The sequence below is a fragment of the Chiloscyllium plagiosum genome, chromosome 6 (genome assembly GCF_004010195.1).
Source record: "Chiloscyllium plagiosum isolate BGI_BamShark_2017 chromosome 6, ASM401019v2, whole genome shotgun sequence".
Classification (NCBI taxonomy): domain Eukaryota; kingdom Metazoa; phylum Chordata; class Chondrichthyes; order Orectolobiformes; family Hemiscylliidae; genus Chiloscyllium; species Chiloscyllium plagiosum.
The window spans coordinates 63,678,848-63,701,276 of NC_057715.1; positions in this window are offsets into that span (position 1 = coordinate 63,678,848).

The window sequence follows — 22,429 nt, forward strand, 5'->3', positions numbered from 1 at the left end:
TGGGATCTTTCTTCCTTTTTGGAATGAACTGATCCTGCATCTTCTGCATTATACACAGAAATATCTGCCATTGTTCCTCCACTGTCATATTGCAGCACTGACAAAAGAACTCGAAGACCTCAGGCTCATCCGAGAAAACGAGATCTTTCTGGACAAGACCTTCAGCGATGGTCTCAAATTGCAGATTGAAGCTTATTGTATTATGGTCACTATTTCCCAATGGCTCCTTCACTTCGAGGTCTCTGACCAATTCTGGTTTGTTACACAATACCAGATCCAGAATTGCCTTCTCCCTGGTCGGCTCCAGCACCAGCTGCTCTAAGAATCCATCTCTGTGGCACTCCACAAAGTCTCTTTCTTGTGGCCCAATACCATCCTGATTCTCCCAGTCTATCTGCATGTTAAAATCCCCCATAACAACTGTAGTGACATCTTTTTGACAGGCCAATTTCAGCTCCTGATTTAACTTACATCCGACATCCAGACTGCTGTTTGGGGGCCTGTAGATGACTCCCAAGAGGGTCTTTTTACCCTTAGTATTTCGAAGCTCTATCCACACTGACTCTACATCCCCTGACTCTATGTCCCCCCGCGCAAGGGACTGAATATCGTCCCTTACCAACAAGGCCACCCCACCCCCTCTGCCCGTCAGTCTGTCCTTACGATAACACGTGTATCCTTGACTATTCATTTCCCAGGCCCTGTCCACTTGAAGCCACGTCTCAGTTATCCCCCAATTTCCAAAAGAGCCTCAAGCTCATCCATCTTATATCTAATGCTTCGTGCATTCATGTGTAGGAATTAGGAATATTACATTTAATATTCCTAATTTAAAATGTTTTAAGGCTTCTTGCCTTTCTATTGTAAAAGGCAGAACAGGACTAGATCCTTTCAGCAACATTCTTTTAAATAATGAAAATGAAAATGACTTCAGAACAAGATCAACAGGAAAGCATGAGGTGACAGGTGACTAACCCAGAACAGTCCTTCATTCTGAGCACAGCATCAGAGCAAAGAAATAATGATGTGAAGATGCAATTATCTACTTTTCTTAATCCCGATGAAGTTAACAAGAAGTTGAATTCCCAATAAACATTCCAAGTGTAAAAATACATGTTAATTGAAATTCATCAAAGATGTGCAGTGAATTTTAAGTACCTTTGATGGAACAATGCTTTGGAACCTAATTTGTAAAATAGTTTAATAAAGGAATGCATTTTTAAGGATCCATTTATATATATCATAAGATGTGACAAGGTTGTTCTGGGTACTTTGCATTGCTAGAAAACTAGATTGTTCATAAATATTACTATAATACCATTTCAAATCACTTGAAATGGTATTATAGTAATATTTATGAACAATCCAGTTTTCTAGCAATGCAAAGTACCCAGATAATGAACCATTACCCCAAAATACCTCGGGGACTTTTTAAACTTCTAATTCAGCTTTTTTTAAAAAAAAACTGTTAGTACATACAAATACAATGGTGCAGTCCTGTGTGGGAGCCATGCTCATGAATATGGGAATTTCACATGAAGGGGAATTACATATCAATAGAATGTCAGGCAAGTTTCAAACAAAGAATGAGATGTAACAGAAATGTTTTTGTCTTGTGCCCTTCCAGGAATATGCAAAAGGAGGTTAAAAATGACTGCAACTCTGACCCGTGTGTGCTTGCCGGAGAAAAAATGCTAGTGCAAGTAGGTATACTCGATTGAGTTCAAGTGTAAGTGTTCTGTGTTTAAATTGATTCAGGATGTTCTGGAAAGTTTCAATCCAATCTTATATTGATCTCAAAATTAAATAAATTGACTAATTGCAAAACTAAAGTCTTTGACAAGTGGAAAACTAAGGCTTAGAGCAAAATATGTGATTCTTTGTCTTTCCAAAACTCTTGAAGCCAATCAATTGAGTTTTTGTGAATGCTGCATTGTGAAAGCTAAACAAATGAAAATGTTGAAAAACATTGACTGATTCTTTGCTAATGATAATGGAAATGCAATGCATCAGGATTTCAACATTGCTAACTCTGTAAACAGAGTAAGTATTCTCCTGTGCAGGCTGTATGACTGGAGAACTGTTTTCAAAAATTATATAAATTTACTAATTATATTTACACCATCATTATGACCATCTATTTCTGTCCCTAAAACATTTGTTGTGTTGTTCCTGGCTCAGCTCATCAGATGAAGAAACCTTCATTTGATTCTTTGTTTCTACAGGATATTTAGTCAAATATAAGGACTGAATAAACCATCTGTAATTAACAAAGGTTCTCAAGGACAGTATCCACGTTAAAACTGAGGCATACAAAGTAGCTAAAACTAATAGAGTCTTGGAAACGTACAGCACGGAAACAGACCCTTTAGTTCAACTCATCCATGCCGACCAGTTATCCTAAATTAATCTAATCCCATTTGCCAGCAGTTGGCCTATATCCTGCTAAACCCTTCCTATTCCTATACCGATCCAGATGCCCGTTGTAATTGTATCAGTCTCCACCACTTCCTTTGGCAGCACATTCCATACACACAACACAGTCTGCTTGAAAACGTTGCTCCTCAGATCTCTTTTAAATCTTTCCCCTCTCACCTTAAACCTATGACCTCTAGTTTTGGACTCCTCCACTCTTGTAAAAAGACCTTGTCTATTTATCCTATCCATGGCCTTCATGATTTTATAAACCTCAATTAAGGTCACCCTCCAGCCTCTGACGCTCCAAGGAAAATAGTCCCAGTGTGGTCAGCCTCTCCCTATAGCTTAAACTGTCCAATCCTGGCATCGTCCTTGTAAATCTTTTCTCAACCCTTTTGAGTTTCAACAACCTGCTTCCTATGGCAGGGAGACCAGAACTGCATGCTGTATTCCAGTATTGGCCTAAACAATATCCTGGAGGAGAAAGTGAGGGCAGCAGATGCTGGAGATCAGAGCTGAAAATGTGTTGCTGGAAAAGCGCAGCAAGTCAGGCAGCATCCAGGGAACAGGAGAATCGACGTTTCGGGCATAAGCCCTTCTTCAGGAAATAAGCCCTTCCTGAAGAAGGGCTTATGCCCGAAACGTCGATTCTCCTGTTCTTTGGATGCTGCCTGACCTGCTGCGCTTTTCCAGCAACACATTTTCAGCAGTAAACAATATCCTGTACAGCCTCAACATGACCTCCCAACTCCTATACACAATGCACTGAACAATAAAGGCAAGCATACTAAATGCCTTCTTCACTATCCTATCTACCCACGACTCTACTTTCAATGAACTATGAACCTGCACTCCAAGGTCTCTTTGTTCAGCAAAACTCCCCAGGACCTTACTATTAAGAGTATAAGTCCTGCCCTGATTTGCCTTTCCAAAATGCAGCACCTCACATTTATCTAAATTAAACCAAGTCTGCCACTCTCCTGCCAATTGTCCCATCTGATCAAGATCCCATTGTCCTCTGAGGTAACCTTCTTCATTGACAACTTCACCTCCAATTTTCGTGCTGAGGAAGGGTCATTGGATCTGAAACGTTAACCTGCTGAGCTTTTCCAACAAATTCTGTTTCTGTATCCAATTTTGGTGTCATCCTCAAACTTACTAACCATATCTCCTATGTTCACATTCAAATCACTTATATAAATGACAAAAAGCAGTGAACCCACTGCCAGTCCTTGTTGCACACTGCTGGTCACAGGCCTCCCAGTCTGAAAAGCAACCCTCCACCACTACCCTCTGTCATCTACCTTCAAGCAGTTCTGTATCCACATAGCTAGTTCTCCCTCAGTTCCATGTGATCTAACCTTGCTAACCAGTCTACCATGAGGAACCTTGTCGAACGCCTTACTGAAGTCCATATAGATCATGTCCACTACTCTGCCCTCATCAATCCTATTTGTTACTTCTTCAAAAGACTCAATCAAGTTAGTGAGACAAAATTTCCCATGCACAAAACAATATTGACTATTCCTGATCAGTTCCAAATACATATAAATCCTGTCCCTCAGGATCCCCTCCAACAACTTGCCCACCACAGATGTCAAGTTTGCTGGTCTCTCATTCCCTGGCTTCTCCTTACCAGCTTTCTTAAATAGTGACACTACGTAGCCAACTTCTAGTCTTGTGGCTATTGATAGTACAAATATCTCAGCAAGGGGCCCAGCAATCACATCGCTAACGTCCCACAGAGTTCTAGAGTACTCCTGATGAGGTCCTGGGGATTTATCTACCTTTATGTGTTTTACAATGTTCAGCACCTCCTCCTCTGTAATGGTAGACCAGAGGACTAGGATTTTCTTTTAGGAGTCAGGAGCAGATGTCAAAAGACTTATTAAAGAGGAAGAAAATTTATTATGGGAGTAAATTAGAAAGATATATAAAATCAAACAGAAAGACCTTCTGAAAGTACATAAAAAGAGAGTAGCTATTGCAAAGGAGCAAACTTTGGAGAATGCAACATTGGGAGTTAATAATGGGAAACAGGGAAATTACAATAATGCAAATCAATATGTTGCATTGGTCTTCATAGTGGAGGACACTATACACATCCCAAAGATAACAGATAAGTAAAATGCTAATCAGAGGAAAATTCTTGTAACATTCTTGATCACAAAGGACAAAGTATTTGACAAACTAATGGGACTAAAGGCAATTAAGTCACCAGGATGTGTCAGCTTTCAAAGGAAGTGGCAACAGAAATGGTAGAGGAATTACTCAAAAAGTTCCTGAACTAATGGGAGTCCAAGAAATTGGAAAACCATTGTTGTAATACCTCTGATCAAAAGGGAGGTTAATGGAAACTATAGGCCACTTAGCCTTAACTTAACAAATGGTGAAGTCCATTATTAATGATGAGATTTAGAACATTTGGAAAAGTGTGATGCAATCAAACAGAGTCAACATAGTTTGCGAAAGGGAAATCATGTTTGAGAAATTTTCTAGAGTTCTTTGAGGAAATAACGAGCAAGCGCTGTTTTTAAAAGGAAACTGATAGATATAGTGTATTTGGATTTTCAGAAGGTAAAGTGGCACATGAAAGTTTATTGTACAAGTTATAAGCTCATGGTATTGGAGTTACTGTATTAGCATGGATTGAAGATTGGTTAACACACAAAAGACAGAGGGCCAGAATTAATGGGTCTTTTTCAGGTTGGAAAGACATAACTAGTGCTGTGCCACCAGCATCAGTCCTATCGACTCAATTGGTTACTATCTATATTAACAACTAGAAAAGGGGCAGAGACTAATATATCCAAATTTTCTGGTGATCCAAAAATAGGTGGGAGAGCATGTCCTGATATAGATATAAGGAATCTGCAGTGAGAAACAGATAGGCTGAATGAGTAGGCAAAAGACATGACAGATGGAATTTAATGTAGAAAAGAGTGAGGCCTGCACTTTAGTATGAATAATTAAAGGGCGAACTTTTATTGAAATGGAGAGACTTAGAAAAACGTGCAGCACAGAGGAGTCTGGATGTTCTTGTGCATGGAACACAAAACATTAGAATGCAGGTGAAGCAAGTAATTAAGAATGTAAATGGAATATTGGACTTCTAAGTTAGGGGACTGGATTTTAAAAATACTGAACACTTGTTATAAATATACACGGTGCTAATGAGATGACATCTTTAGTATTGTGCACAATTTGGGTCCTGTATTTAAGAAAGCAAATGCTAGCATTTGAGGCAGTTCAAAAGAGGTTCACCAGGTTGCTTCATTGGATGCTGGAACTGATTTATCCAGGTCAGCTAAACAGGTTATGCCTTTAGTCATTATAGTTTAGAATAATGAGAGGTGATCTTATTGAGTCATAAAAGATTCTGATGGTGCTCAACAGGGTAGATGTTGAGAAGGTATTTCGATCAGTAGGGAATCAAACTAGGGCACATGGTTGCAGGAAAACAGGGCAAACATTTAAAACTGAAATACAAAGGACTCTCTTCCCCCAGTGGGCAGTGAATGTCTGGTATTCTCTACCGCAGAGAACTGTAGAGGCTCAATCACTAGAGGTATTTAAAAAAAATTTTTGAAATGTTGGGAGTTGAGGGCTGTGAGGAGGTGGCACAAAAGAGAGGTTGAGGCCTGGGTTAATCAGCAGTGACCTTATTGAGTGGTGGGCTATGCTTCAGGGGCTGATTGCCTCATTCTGCTCCTATTTCTTATGTTCTTAGACTCAACTATTGGAGTACACTCCCAAAACCTACCTTCTAAGAACATATGGTCATCCAAAACTCTGTTGTCTTAACTCACGATGAGCCTTGTTCATCTTCCCCATGTTTACTGATCTGTTGGATCCCAGTCAAGCAATATCTTAACTTTAAAGTTCTCATCTTTGTTTTCAAATTCCTACATGACCTTGTACTACCCTTTCTCTCCAACATCCTTTTACCCAATATTTATTTGAGATATCTGCACTCCTCTAAATCCAGCTTTTTGTGCAATCCAAATAATTATTGCACCACCACTGGATGGCTGTGCCTTCAGTTGTCCCAGGCTCAGACTCCACTTCGTTCCACTGCACTACCTCACTTTCCTCTGTGATACTTCTTTAATACCTATCACTTTGATAAAGCTTTTGGACATCTGACCTAATATCTGTTCATACTTCATTTTAAAATGATCCTCTGAAGTGCTTGGATGTGTCATTACATTAAAGGTGTTGTATCAATCAAGTTGTTATTGAATTATTATTGTCTGTAATACATGTATTTGTGCACTTTATTAAAGCTGGTTTTGAAAAGGAAATAATATCTGTGGAGAAACAGGCATAGTGCCAACTTGTCTGCTCTTTCCACAGACACTAGCTGACCTTCATGATTCCTTTATTTCATCTGAAGCTTGTATCTTACTGTAGTTCCACAGATAGTATTTCATACTGATCAATGTAAATCATAGAACCAGAAATTTTGTTTTTTCTCACATATACTTATTGATCAACCTTTTATCTATTTAATTCACTCTGTTGGGTCTTACAATTCTGAAATAAATGTGTATACTTTGGTGCTGTAATTTGGAAAATTGAAAAATGCTAATGTATTCTGTTTGCCCATCCACAAAGGAAAAGGATCATTTCAATTAACATATGTTATTTACAGCCTCATGGTACCATAGAGATCTATTTGACAAACTCATATTAATCGATTGCACCATTTCAATATGAAAGACTTTTATGTGAACTTGACTGTTCCTACACACAGAAGTGCAAGTCTAACTGAAGTCATACCTAGCTCATTAGAATGATTGCTGTCGTTACTGGAGCACATCATTACAAGGGTAGTGCAGTGCAGGGTAGTGTTCTACTTCAGCAATCTTCAGTTGCTTCAACAGTGACGTTCTATCTATTATGGCATTTGTAGTGGAGATGTTTGCTAATGATTGAACTTTGTCGAAAAGGGTAACGCTGGAAAAGCACAGCAGGTCAGGCAGCATCTGAGGAGCAGGAGCAGGAGGGTTGACGTTTTGGGCATAAGCCCTTCATCAGGAAGGGGGAAGGGAGATGAGAGATAAATAGGGGCGTGGGGTGGGGGTTGGGGTAAGGTAGGGGAATGGCAGGTGGATGCAGTTGGGGGCTAATTGTGATAGATCAGTGGGGAGAGTGAAGCGGATAGGTAGGAAAGAAGATGGACAGGTAGGTCAGGTCTGCTGCTTGGATGCTGCCTGATCTGCTGTGCTTTTCTAGCACCACCCTTTTCGACTCTGACTCACCAGCAACTGCAGTCCTCACTTACTCCAATGATTGAGCAATGCTTAGTAAAATTAATGAATCTTCAGATACTAAAGCAATTTGTGCCTGCATACAACAGGATTTGGCCACATACAGATGTGGTTTACTAAGTGGTTAGTAACATCTATGCCAAGCAAGTACCAGGCAATTATCAACTTCGTTATTCACTCTAGACATTCACACTTGGCGATATCCAGCGGATAATACACACTGCAGTCATGGTGTACCAATGGTGGAGGGAATTAATGGTGGAGTACTCCATCACATTTCTAAGTTGTACCTTGTAGATGATGAAGATGTTTTAGGGAGTCAGTCGGTGAGTTACTTGTCATAGAATTCCCAACCTCTGACCTGTAACTGCGCAGAATATTTATGTGGTTTACATACCTAATTTTCTAAGCAATGGTAGCCCCAGAACAGGAGATTCAGCAATGATAATGAACATCAAGGGGAGATGCCTGCCACTTCAAGATACCACCTTATTCCCTGGCCAACATCTCTGTCTCAGGCCTAATGCAGAAGCTCAGCACAAGCTGGAAGAGCAGCATTTCATTTTCCACTTGGGGAGCCTGCAGCCTCTGTACTCAATATCAAGTTAAAATTTTTTAGAACTTGAAGCACCTGCTCCCTTGTCCTTATCGCAACCCCCCACCAACCAGGCCTTGTTATCACATGGTCTGCTATTACACACTACCCACTGTTAGCCACTAATAGTCCCCATTAACAGCTATTCATTCATCCAGGCTGACTGTTATGGACTCTTTTGTCTGTCCAACTGTTCTTCTGTCTCTTTGGGCTCCATCTCCACCTATCGTTTAAACCACAATTTTCCTAATGACCATCAGTTCTAAAGAAGGGTCACTGGACCCGAAACATTAACTCTGATTTCTCTGCACAGATACTGCCAGACCTGCTGAGATTTTACAGCAATTTGTTTTTGTTTCTGATTTACAGTGTTTTAATCAAGGGGAGAAAGTTACATTGTTTGGATGATTATTTCTGGTTCATCAGTGTTTTTTTTATTCATTCATGAGATCTGGGCATTGCTGGCCAGGCCAGCATTTACTGTCCATCCTTAATTGTCCAAAGGGCAGTTAAGATCAACCACATTGCTGTAGGTCTGGAATCACGTGTCGGCCAGACCAGGTAAGGATGGCAGGTTTAGTGAACCAAATAATTCCATTCCCTGTAGGGTATCAGCAAACCAGTTGGCTGAGCAGACCTTTGAGATTCATTGAGCGACATTTCCATTGTTTGGACTGCTCTGGAAGAACCATGCAACACTCTCCAGATTGCATGTCACAATTCACCCCACGGTCTGCTGCATCCTGTCTAAATTTATCCTTGCAGTACCTGGTATATATTGAGTAGCTGAGGCGCAGGAAGAAAAGGAACGGATCTTCATTGCTCAGATCTTTGAGGATAGGAGTTGAGACATCATATTGAGGTTGTATGGATGTTGGTGAGGCCTTTCCTGGAGCACTGTGTGCAGTTCTGGTCGCTTTGTTATAGGATAGGTATTACTAAACTGGAGAGGATTCAGAAAAGATTTACCACCATCAGTACACCATGACTATAGTGTGTATGATGAATAGGCTAGGACTTTATTTAACAGAGCATTGGAGGTTGAGGGGTGATTTTTTGAACTGTATAAAATAATGAGGAGCATGGCTAAGGTGACTATCAAAGGTCTTTTTCCCTGAGGTGGGAGAGTTCCAAATTAGTGGGCATATTTTTAAGATAAGAGAAGAAAGATTCAAAAAGGACATGAGGGGCGACGTCTTTACACAGAGAATGGTTCGTGTGTGGAATGAACTGCCAGAGGAAGGGTGGATGCAGGTACTGTTACAAAATATAAAAGGCATTTGGATAAGTACATGAATTGGAAAGGTTTGGAGGGTTTTGGGCCAAACATAGACAGGTGAGACCAGTTTATTTTGAGAATGTGGTCAGTGTAGACTAATTGGACCAAAGGGTCTATTTCCATGCTGTATGACTCTATGAAAGGCGAAGGAGGAGGAAGAATAGAAGGAGGGCAACAAAGGAGGGAAGGTAATCAACACATTCCTTTTCTGGAGAAAGTGAGATCTGCAGATGCTGGAGATCAGAGCTGAAAATGTGTTGCTGGAAAAGCGCAGCAGGTCAGGCAGCATCCAGGGAACAGGAGAATCGACGATTCTCCTGTAAGCCCTTCCTGAAGAAGGGCTTATGCCCGAAACATTGATTCTCCTGTTCCCTGGATACTGCGTGACCTGCTGCGCTTTTCCAGCAACACATTTTCAGCCCACATTCCTTTTCTGGCCAATCTATCTGTGATAGGCTATTTGGGACTAATGGATGCAATGCCAATTTTCATTCAATTCTCACACACCTTACCCTCCTCTGTTACTTGCTGTATCTTTTCACTAGAACTATGAAATAAGTGCCACTTGAAACCAAATAATCCACGTCAATGTAACATACAAATGCATACCAATCACCTGCAATGCTACTCTTGTGCATTGAATGAGAGTCTGTAATTTGTTTTTTTCCTGATCTTGAGCCCCAGTGAAGTACTACCCCAGTGGCTAAGTATGTCTAATGGAAGACGTGGCTAACTTCCAGGCTGAGGATGGTTTTGCAGGACATTCTCCAAAGCTCTGACCATAGTAGGCCATGCTTTGCATTGTACTATGTCAGCACGGACAGCAGTGAGGTAACAGCAAGGGACTGGTAAAAAGGCAGTGGTGGAAGGAAAATACCATCAACTCTGGAAATCACAGCAAGTCCATGCTCCACTGAGACCCCTGTGGCAATGTCCCAGCAGTCTTTGCAATCAGGTGATTCTGAGACTGCTGTGAGATTTCATGTCCCCTTTGAATACTGCTAGCAGATGGAGTAAACCATTCAGCCCATCAAACCTACTGTACCATTTAATATGATTGTCAATCATCCAACACTTTGTTTTACCAACAGTATCCGCATAATCTTTACACTATTAGTAATCAAAAATCTCAATTTATACTTACAATATGCTCAAAGACTGAGCTTTCCTAGCCCTCCCCGGTAGAGAATTTGAAAGATTTATAACTTTCTGTGTAAAAACATTTCTCCTCATCTCAGTCCTAAATGGCATTCCCTTTCTTTTTAAATTGTACCCATCAGTTGTAGACTCTCCAATCAAAGGAAACCTTTTACCCTATCTATTCCTTTAATGATCTTGTGGTTTTCAATAAGATGACCTCTCATTCTTCAAAACTCTAGATTCTACAGGCCAAGTTTGTCCAATCTCTCTTCATAGGATAATATTAACACTCCCTCAATGGCAATGATTTCTTTCCTGAGATAAGGAGACCAAACCTGCACACAATAATCCAGGTGCAGTTTCACCAAACACCTATACAACTGAAGCAAATCTTCACCACGCCAGTACTTAAATCCTCTTGCAATAAAGGCTAGCATTCAAATAGCCTTCTTAGTAGCTTTCTGCACCTACAAGCCAGCTGTCAGTGACTTATTCATAAAACACTTGGATAATTGTTTTGAATATTTCCACTTTGCAACTTATTACCATGTAAGATATGTTCTGTACATTTGTCTTTCCTACCAGAGTGATAATTGCGCAGTCTTCCATATTATGTTCTGTCTGCCATGATCTTGCCCACTCACTAAGCCTGTCTAAATTCGCTTCAAACCACTTAACATCTTCTGTAAAACACATTTTCATGCTGAGCTTTGTATAATCTGTAAATTTGCAAATATTACATTTGGTCCTACATGTTTCTCTCATTTCTATTAAAACCATGCCCTACACTATCTGGTGCCCTGTAAACAACTTCAACCAATGACTGCTGTCCTTTACTGATTTTTAGTTCTAATCAAATAGATTTCATATATTCTTCATCCAAATTCAGTTCACCATGGTGACCATGCAGCCACAGTATCCAAAGCTCTGATGGTAGTAGTTTGAATATTCATGGAATGATCATCCATGACTTCAGGCTGAACGTCCATCACAGATAGTGTTTGGCCTTTTTTTGGTGCTGCAGTGGAAGCTGAAACTCAGAAACACCAGAAACTGTATAATGATTAGGTTATCAATAAGCCTTGAGGAATTAACAGTACTTCTTCGCTGCAAAGAATGAGTTTGAAGCTCTCAGCAAATCAATGTGCAAGGTTGGTATTAGACTCCTTGACAATGAATGCAGACCTTCTGTCAGGTCTGCAAAGACACAAAGAATTTCAGTAGTCATAAACGTCTGCCTTTTTCCGTGCTCCATCAAAACCGTGATCTGCATTCTCTGCAGTGAAACTAAGTGGCTTATGTTGAAAACATCTTCTCAGACTACTGTGAGATTGATAGGGAGGGCCTCAACCGGGACCTTGGGTTCATGTCACATTACAGGTGATCACCATTGCACTACACACACACACACAGATATTCCTACACACACACACACTCTCTCTCACATGCAGGTACTCCTATACACTCATACACACGGACACACATATGTAAAACTTTGTTATTTCACTTTTTAGATTGGAATCAATCTAAACATCAGGTCAAAGACAGAGAACACAGGGGGCTAACACCTTCAACATATTGTCTAGCTATCACCATTGTTAACAGCTAACCCGAGAATGCAACTTTTAAAAAAAAGGGTTTTGTGATTTACACATGAAAGAAGTGAAACTATCACTGTATTCTAACAGATGAAAGGCTTAACAGACAATCAATTCTTCAATGTATAATTTCAGTTACATCACACTGCAAATTTTTGCTATAAATTCTGTTACGATCGAGCCCTCGACAATCACCTGATGAAGGAGCGTCGCTCCGAAAGCTAGTGTGCTTCCAATTAAACCTGTTGGACTATAACCTGGTGTTGTGTGATTTTTAACTACTGTGAGATTGTGTGTCTCCTTTGTGCCATCCTTTCAACAAGTGCAGTGTTAAATCTGGTCTGATGGCTGTGAATGTGAGAGGGAGTGACAGTGTTTCATATCATCAGCCTTTTCTTCCTCATTCCTTTGGTTCCTTTCACCACTGCCTGGTCACTGTTATTGGGTGGTTAAAGAGCAAAAGGCATAAGCATACTGTTGCTAAGATGGAAGAAGAGAAAAGAAAGAGGTGTATTCTTAAAATTGCAGCCAGTAAATCAAACAGATTGTATGATATACCCGGTTCAATCATAATGCACCTTCCATTTAAGAAATGCAGACAACTTCAAGCTTGGCTTTAACTGGTGTGAGCCTCTCATGATTTTGCTCAAGCAGTCAGTCAGTAATGCATTCAACATTGGCTGCATACCGGAATCACTTAAATGAATAGATAGTGTGAAGTTTGCTTGTTAAAAGTGTTAGAAACAATGGACAAGGATTAAATCTAAATTCCAAACCTGCATCAATTTTCAGGAAATATCCAGTTTTGCAATTTAAATCCATTCTACACAAAACTTCAAACAATTGGCTATATTTTTCTTTCACTAAGTTAATGAAACATAATCTTAATGAACCAAAATTATTTAAACAATTACAATATGTCAGCATTGATTTTTGAAAAAATAGTTATTTTCTCATTTCACTTTCACATTGAAACACTGCTTGGACATATATGCTGTGGTTACACAAGTGTACCAGTCCTGTTTTCTATTAAGTTCATTTATTTGGTACATTAAGAAAGAATAACAAAACTATAATGAAAAATGGTCATCTTCCATTCTCTGCCCTAAGGTAGGTCAAACCCACAGCACCACAATGTACATCATGGGTAAGACAAGGAGGCAGGTTCCAATTCACCCAGTCTGTACAAGGATCAAACCCTGTGTCATTGGCATCAGTCTGATCTACATTGAACATCCTCGTCCCCAAGGAATCTCATTTCTTGAGGCAGCATGCACTTTTACATGTATGGTATATTCTAGAGATATGAATACTGATGCTAGTGGATCCACTTTTCTTTCCATCATATCGGCTAATGAGAAACCTCTTTACTCTTACTACCTGCCATTTGTATATATTGGAAGGAATTCAATCTATTTGACCTGTTAAGGGATGCGATGGCCTACTGATATCATTGCTGGACTGTTAAACCAGAGACGCTGGTAATATTCTGGAGACCAGAGTTCAACTGACATTCTTACCTGGTCTGGTCTACATGTGACTCCAGACCACAGCAATGTGGTGTGGCAATATGGCTCAGTAGTTAACATTGCTGACTCACAGCGCCAGGGACCCGGGTTCAATTCCAGCCTCAGGTGACTGTGTGGAGTTTGCACATTCTCCCCGTGTCTGCGTGGGCTTCCTCTGGATGCTCCAGTTTCCTTCCACAGTCCAAAGATGCGCAGGTTAGGCGGTTTGGCCATTCTAAATTGCCCATAGTGTCTAGGGATGTACATTAGGCTGGTTAGCCATGTTAAACACAGGGCTGCAGGGATAGGGTAGGGCGGTGGAATGCTCTTTGTTTGATCGGAATGGACTGAATGGCCTGCTTCCACGCTGTTGGGGTTCTAGTAATCTATGACTCTTAACTACCCTCTGAGCAATTAGGGATCAGCAATAAATGCTGGTCTAGACAGTGATGCCCACATCCCATGAATGAATAAAAAAATTATAAAGATACCTGCATTCGCAATAATCATTAGATAGAAGCACAAAGTGAATGATCCACCCTGGCCTACTTCAGAGGTCCCAAGCATCACAGAAACCAGTCTTCAGTCAATTTGACTCATTTCATGTGAGATCAGAAATTGTTGGAGCAAGTATTGCAAACTTCATGGGCCCTGACAATATTCCCTCAATAGTACTGAAGACCTGTGCTCCAAAACTTGCCAGATCTCTAGCCAAGATGTTCCAGCTCAGTTACAACACTGACTTCTACCTGACAATTGCCCAGGTATGCTGTGTACATAAAAAGCAGGACAAATCCAACCCTGCCATTTACCACTCCATCAGTCCACTCTCTATCATCAGTAAAGTGATGGAAGGAGTCATCAACAGTGCTGTCAAGCACTACCTGCCCAGCAATAACCTGCTCAGTGATACCCAGCTTGGGTTCCACCAGGACCACTCAATTCAGCCTTGGTTTAATTCAGCCTCATTACAGCCTTGGTTCAAACATGGACAAAAGACCTGAATTCCAGAGATGAGATGATAGTGACAGCCTTCAGCATCAAGGCCAATTTGACCAAGAATGATATCAAAGAATCCTAGCAAGACTGAAATAATCATGAATCAAAGGGAATCTCTTTGCTGGTTGGAGCATACCTGCACATAGAAAGGTGGTTGTGGTTGGTGGAGGTTAGTCATCTCAGCTCCAGGACATCTCTGCAGGGATTCCTCAGGGTGTTGTTTTTGGCTGAATCATCTTCAGCTGGTTCATCAATGACCTGCCCTCTATCATCAAGGTGAGAAGTGGGTATGTTCACCGATGATTGCACAATGTTCACCACCGTTCATGGCTCCTCAGAGTATGCAACAAGGTCTGGACAATATCCAGGCTTGGGTTGACAAGTGGCAAGTAACATTCATGCCACATTAATTCCAGGCAATCCACATGGTCAATAATAGACAAACTAACCTCTGTCCCTTGACAATGCATGGTGTTACCATCACTGAATTCTCCAATATCAATATTCATGGGGTTACTATTTACCAGAAACTCAACTGGACTCACCATACAGTGGCTACAAGAGCAGGCCAGAGACTAGAAATATTGCAGTGAGTGATTCACCCCCTGTTCCCAAAAGTGCCTGTTCCTATCTACAAGGCACAAGCCAAGTGTGATGGTATACTCCCAACTTATCTGGGTGAATGCAGCATTACCACCACTCAAGGAGCTCGACAAATCCAGGACAAAGCAGCTCACTTGATTTGCATCACATCCATAAACATTCATTCACTTTACCATTGTACTCAGTAGCAGCAATACGTGCTTTCTTGAGAATGCACTGCAGATTTTTACCAAAGATCCTTGTACAGCACCTTCCAAACCTACGAACAATACTGTCTAGAAAGACAGCTGATATATGAGAGCCCCATTACCTGCAAGATCCCCTCCAAGACACTCATGTTCCTGACTTGAAAATATATCATTGTTCCTGCAGTGTTGCTGAGTCAGGAACCCAGAATCCCCTCCTTAAGGGCAGTGTGGGTTTACCTGCAGCACATGGACTGCAGTGCTACAAGAAAGCAGCTCACCGCCCCTCGTCTGAAGAACAACTAGAGGCAGGCAATAAATGCTGGCCCAGCCAGTGATGCCCACATCCCATGAGTGAATTAAAAAAAATGAAATCCTCCATGAAACCTGACAAGATTGACACAACGAAAATATGGCAACATTCAGTCTGAAGTGACTGGTTAGAGTATAAGTTAATGTGTACAATTTGACAAAAATTATACATATCATTTAAATTTGGTGAGCAATCTTATAATGATACAACAATTAAATTTTCTTAAGATTTGTAAACTACTTTGAATCTCAGGAATATTTAATTATGCACTAATAATAAGTGTTACATGTAGTTAATCTCTTCCTAGTGTTGAGAGCTGTGAAATGTTTCATCCCGTTGTTCCTGCGAAAAAAAATCAAACACCTTCTTAATAAGATTTGTCTCTTTCTCATTATATTGGTCTTTGCATTGGGTTGCAGTGGTTATTCCTTTTTCCTCTTCTTCTAACCTCCCCATTGAACAAAGAGTGGAATTCTAACTTCATCTGCCTAGCAGAAACAGGTTGAAGGGCAGTTAAAATTGCTCAAATTACTTATTGGTCATGGAGTCACCATGAACTGATGAATTGATATAGTTTAATAACAAGGGCGTTCCATGGAGGATGAAAATTGGGAGAAATCATTTTTCTGAGAGGATCATGAATCTTCGCAATTCAGTTCACCAGACAACAGTATTAGTTGAATATTTCTAAGATAGAGGCAGATATATTCTAGACGAACAAGTGAATGAGAGGTTATCAGGGTAGAAAAGAATGTGGCATAGAGGCCACAACCAGATCAGTTTGAGGGGCCAAATGCCTATTTCTACTTCTAATTGATATATTTATATGTATTCTCAGTTTTAATTATCTGTACAATGGCAAAGACACCCACCTCAAAGCCAATGGGTTCCTTTATTAAATACACATCTTGATTACGTGTGATATCATTCAAACCTGACTGTAATTTAAACTGAACGACTTGAGCAGAAGACTGTAATGACCATCCCACCTCAAAGGATTGCCAAATCTCTAGCATTATCCTGGAATCTCTAGGAATTAAAAAATAATCCCTTGGATACTACTAAGGGTAACCCAGAAGAAAAATCCTAGAGGAGTTTAAAAAAGTGTGAATTTCATTTACTTTGAACACTTTTGCTTATTAATCACAAAAGTATTGGGGTGGGATAAACATATGGCAATTGAGGCAGGAGGTTGTGAAATTATACCTCCAGGAATACATCCAATCAGATGGAAAAGGATTGGGATCAGAAGATGGCCAGTTAAATTTTGTCATCTACTCATTGGGATCTCCAAGTTAGTTTCTGACCTGTAGTAGCTTGGTATTTATTTTTGTTCGAGAATCGTTTGAAACTCTTGGCATTCTTGATGGCCTCTTGTGTGAGTATTCTTGGAAGAGAATAATTGAATACTTTGCTAAAGGCTGCGAGAGTCTCAAGTCTTTTCTAAATAATAGTTTATTTACATTATGCTAACTGTACACATTTAGATTCAGCATAAGCTCCAGACACTTGTATCTCTCTTCGAAGTGTTTCCATACCACATGATCTATTGTATCACCACTGACAAAGACTAAACTTTCCTGTTTACATGGCCAAGAGTTATCTCTTTATTCTCCAATAACAAGTTGAAGGGCATCTGAAAATGTATGTTGGCTAATGTCTTTTCTATTTTTTATTGAATATACAATACCATGCAAAAAAGTTAGTTAAGTACTAGTAGTAGTTATGCTAAATGAAAGCACTTACAACAGAGGTCCCATGACTATGACAGGTCATAGTGCACATTACGTTTACAGATGCATTTCTCTAAATATCCCAAGCATCCTTAAAAAAACAAAAATGCATTTTCATGTGCTATCATTTGCAGTTACAATTTACCCACTATACACGAACAGTCAAGTAAATTGAACAAAATTGTGTTAATATTTATCTGTTGTACTTTCTTCAGTCTCTGCATATGAACTGCATGCATAATGTTTAAATCATGCAGGTCTTCTAATAATACACAAATACATTGTTGGTAGCTGTTCATCTGCTCTAAGCTCATGGGTGATGTTTCTTTACTACAGGGCATGTTGATCCATGGTGAGGGCTGTTGTTTTGGTATCAGGTGTTGCTGATCCATTGCCCTTGTTGAGGATCAGTGGACCTCTAGAGCTGATAGGTGTTCTGTATTCTGTGCAGTGAATGAATTCAAATCTTGTTTGTTAGCTGTCTACAGTGAAGGACTGACTTCTGTAGTTGTACATATAAATGCATGGATATAATAATATATCCAGTCATTCATGTTCATTATGTACAGTCAAGGTATTAATATTCTACATAGGTGCTACCTTGTACTTGGGCTAACTTTAGTCGATAGCATTGAATGTTTGAACTCAGACTTTCTCCAATGCTTAGCTGTGCTGATGATCTTGCATCTCTATTAAAATGAAATATGGTAATTGTCATTTCACTTTGATTTTGTTCTACTCATTCCTGTTGTTTCTGTTGGCTTCAGAAGTTTTTGTTTAAGCTGTTTAAAGAATAGTTTGGATGCAATGTGACATTAGGTTAGACTTTCAGTACCTTCAGGTGTCAGTATGTGATTGCCTTGTTCAAATGTTTGAGATTCCCTTGGTGGTTTTCACTGATGGCACAGCCTTTCCTTTTAACTGGAGATAATGTGGCAATGGCTTATGATGTTGATTTTCCTAATCATTTAAGGAGGACTAGAATTCTTCACTCATGAATTGAGGGCCTTTGTCGCTCATCATAGTCTGAATGCTGTAATGACTATGGATGACTATATGCTTTCAAGAATTCTATAAACTTGTTGGTAGTCATTGATGTCAGTTGATCAATGGTAAAAAGATATTCAATCTTGCAAAAGTAGAGAGATCTACTCTAATCTTCATCCATGGTCTCTCTGGGATGTTAAGTGTCATGATTAGTTTTCTAGCTTGTTTAGCTTGATATTCATTACAAAGTACTGCACTGGCTGATACAGTCCTTTACCTCATGTTCTTGTTTGGATAGTAGAACATTTCTGTTTGATGAAGCGTTACTGTACTTGAAACGTTAACTCTGTTTTCTTCCCACAGATGTTGCCAGACATGTTGACTTGCTCCTCACAATTTCAGTTCTTGTTTTAGAGCATTTCTCCTGTCTTGCTCAGATGAGATGAAATTCCTTGATGTTTACATAGATGTATTTCAACATTTCTTTTACTCATGTCCTTCATGATAATGTCTTATCTGGAAGATGCCATCTTGGGCCACAATTTCATATCTGTATACTCTATACTCTCTTATATCAACAGGCATGTCCTCGATTGCTTCAGCCTATACTTTCTTCACTATTTCCTGCAACATTTGGAGTACTTCATCTTGTCAGAATTTGCTTAATTTGAACAAGATGCTTGTCTTTCAAGTTCATTGTCTATGTTGGTTAATGGGTTCCGCAGCATGCCAACCTCTTGCACCTTTTTGTATGTAGAAGTGTTCCCACTCTGTCTCAGTACCATCTAATTTATTTATAAGGACTGCTGTTCTTGACAGAACCTCTGCAATGTACACCTGTTTCCCTTGCTTTTACATCACACCCAAATGATACCTCTGCCAGGAAAATAATATTATTTGCAGACACTTGGGAGCAGATGGAAGTGGTTGAAGAGATATTTTGAAGTTGCTTGTGGTCAGCCACTGGTCACTTTGTCTCTTCCAAATAGGTATTGATTAAAATATGCACGCAGGTAATAGCCAATCACTCTTTCTCAATCTGTGCTTAATGTCATTCAGTTTAGGATAAAGGCCTGAAATCTGAATACAGGCTGAAGTAACTAGTTATAGTCAGAAACAACCATTTAATAGATGCTGTTACTAACAAAGGCAGCAATAAAATGGCTTCTAGATGCAAATAACATAACAACATGGCCTCGAGGCTGCAAGTTGACATTTCTGCGTAAAGCTACATTCCTGAATTAACCATAGTGTGTTTTAGCAAAGATTAGCAGACAATGCTTCCTTAATAGCATAGAAATAACTAGACTAGACGGGACGTTACTAACCATCCTAAGTGCAAGTGCAAGGAATAGTTTCACAAGATAGGGGTGGCACGGTGGCTCAGTGGTTAGCATTGCTGCCTTCCAGCACCAGGGTCCCAGGTTTAATTCCTGCCTCGGGTGACTGTGTGGAGTCTGCACATTCTCACTGTGTCTGTGTGGGTTTCCTCCCACAGTCCAAAGATATGCAGGTCAGGTGTATTGGCCATACTAAATTGCCCATAGGTTAGGTGCATTAGTCAGAGGGAAATGGGTCTGGGTGGGTTATTCTTTGGAGGGTCAGTGTGGACTTGTTGGGCCGAAGGGCCTGTTTCCACACTGTAGGGAATCTAAGATAGTGGTGCTTGAATGTGGAAAGTAAAGTTGGTTCCCAGGAAATACCATTGTCAGTAAAGCCATTTCGTTAAATTTGATCGCTAATTGTTTAAATTTGCTCTGTAATTATGGCTATACCTCTTTTCAAAAAAAGATATAAAAATGTCTTTGTGTTAAGCCATGTGTGCAGTTTCTCCTTGATGACACAGAACTGTTGAACCTTTGTGTTGGCTGGACAACCTGTACCCGGCCATGATAATTAAAGTATGAAATCTTACAGAGCCAGACTGAATTGCTAGTGTTTATTGACCGATCGTGGAACAGAGAGACCCCCGGGGAGTCCAGATCTTCAATTGCACGGTGACTTAACAGTTGATGTCATTACACCTCAGCACTGGTGTCATCATTAGTTGCTTGATTCTAATGAAAGTGCTTCTTCTGTGTCCCAAAAGCACAGTACATATTTAGCAATGACCTTGTGTAAGGTTCAATCTCTGATGCTAAATTAGGCAAAAGCTTTGCTAGATAGTTCACAAAGCAAGGAAATCGTTGTGTCTTTTTCATACCTCATAGAGTCATAGAGATGTACAGCATGGAAACAGACCCTTCAGTCCAACCTGTCCATGCCGACCAGATATCCCAACCCAATCTAGTCCTACCTGCCAGCACCCGACCCATATCCCTCCAAACCCTTCCTATTGATATACCCATTCAAATGCCTTTTAAATATTGCAATTATACCAGCCTCCACCACTTCCTCTGGCAGCTCGTTCCATACACGTACCACCCTCACTCATCTCTAATTCATCTCTCATCTTGTTTGAATCTGGGCAAAGTCCTTATGCTGTCATGATCTCTGCACTTGTATACAGGTATCTTCTACTGGATCAGCTTTAGGTTGTTCAACTTCAGGTTCACTCCACAACCACCTGATGAAGGAGCAGTGCTCCAAAAGCTAGTGCTTCCAACACTGGCATCTCCAAATCATGACTACCAACAAGATGGTGATTGGATCAGCTCAGAGCTGATACACGTTGTTATAGCTTCCTGAGTAGTAACTTTCTCCTGTTTTACCACAGATGCTCTCATAATGCCTCAAACACACAATTGGGTTAACTCCAGGAAAGGTAAGAAAGGTAGGCAGTTGAAGTTCTGTGGCTATCCCCATTTCAAACAAGTATGCTGTTTTGGAAAATGTAGGGGGTGATCGATTCACAGGGGAATGTAGCACAGCCAAGTTTCTGGTAATGAGACTGGCTCTAATGCAATGAGGGGTCCGTCGGGTTCCAAGAGGTCAATTGTATTAGGGGACACCCTAGACGGAGGTACAGACAGACGTTTCTGTGACCAGCAGCAAAAAATCAGAATGGTGTGTTTCTTCCCTGGTGCCAGGGTCAAGGATGTCTCTGAGAGGGTGTAGTGTGTTCTCACGGGGGAGATGGGCCAGCAAGAGGTCATTGTCCATATTGGAACCAAGGATAGGAAGGAAAAAGGTTGAGATTCTGAAGGGAGATTGCAGAGAGTTAGGCAGGAATTTAAAAAGGAGGTCCTCGAGAGTAGTAATATCAGGATTACTTCCAGTGCTACGAGCTAGCGAAGGCAGGAATAGCAGGATAGAGCAGATGAATGTATGGCTGAGGAGCTGGTGTATGGGAGAAGGATTCACATTTTTGGATTGTTGGAATCTCTTTTGGGGTAGAAGTGACCTGTACAAGAAGGACAGATTGCACTTAAATTGGAAGGGGACTAATATACGATCAGGGACATTTGCTAGTGCTGCTTGGGAGGATTTAAACTAGTAAGGTGGGGGTGTGGGACCCAGGGAGATAGTGAGGAAAGAGATCGATCTGAGACTGGTACAGTTGAGAACAGAAGCGAGTCAAACAAACAGTCAGGGCAGGCAGGTACAAGGTAGGACTAATAAATTAAACTGCACTTATTTCAATGCAAGGGGCCTAACAAGGAAGGCAGATGAACTCAGGGCATGGTTAGGAACATGGGACTGGGATATCATAGCAATTACAGAAACATGGCTCAGGGATGGGCAGGACTGGCAGCTTAATGTTCCAGGATACAAATGCTACAGGAAGGATAGAAGGGGAGGCAAGAGAGGAGGGGGAGTGGTATTTTTGATAAGGGACAGCATTACAGCTGTGCTGAG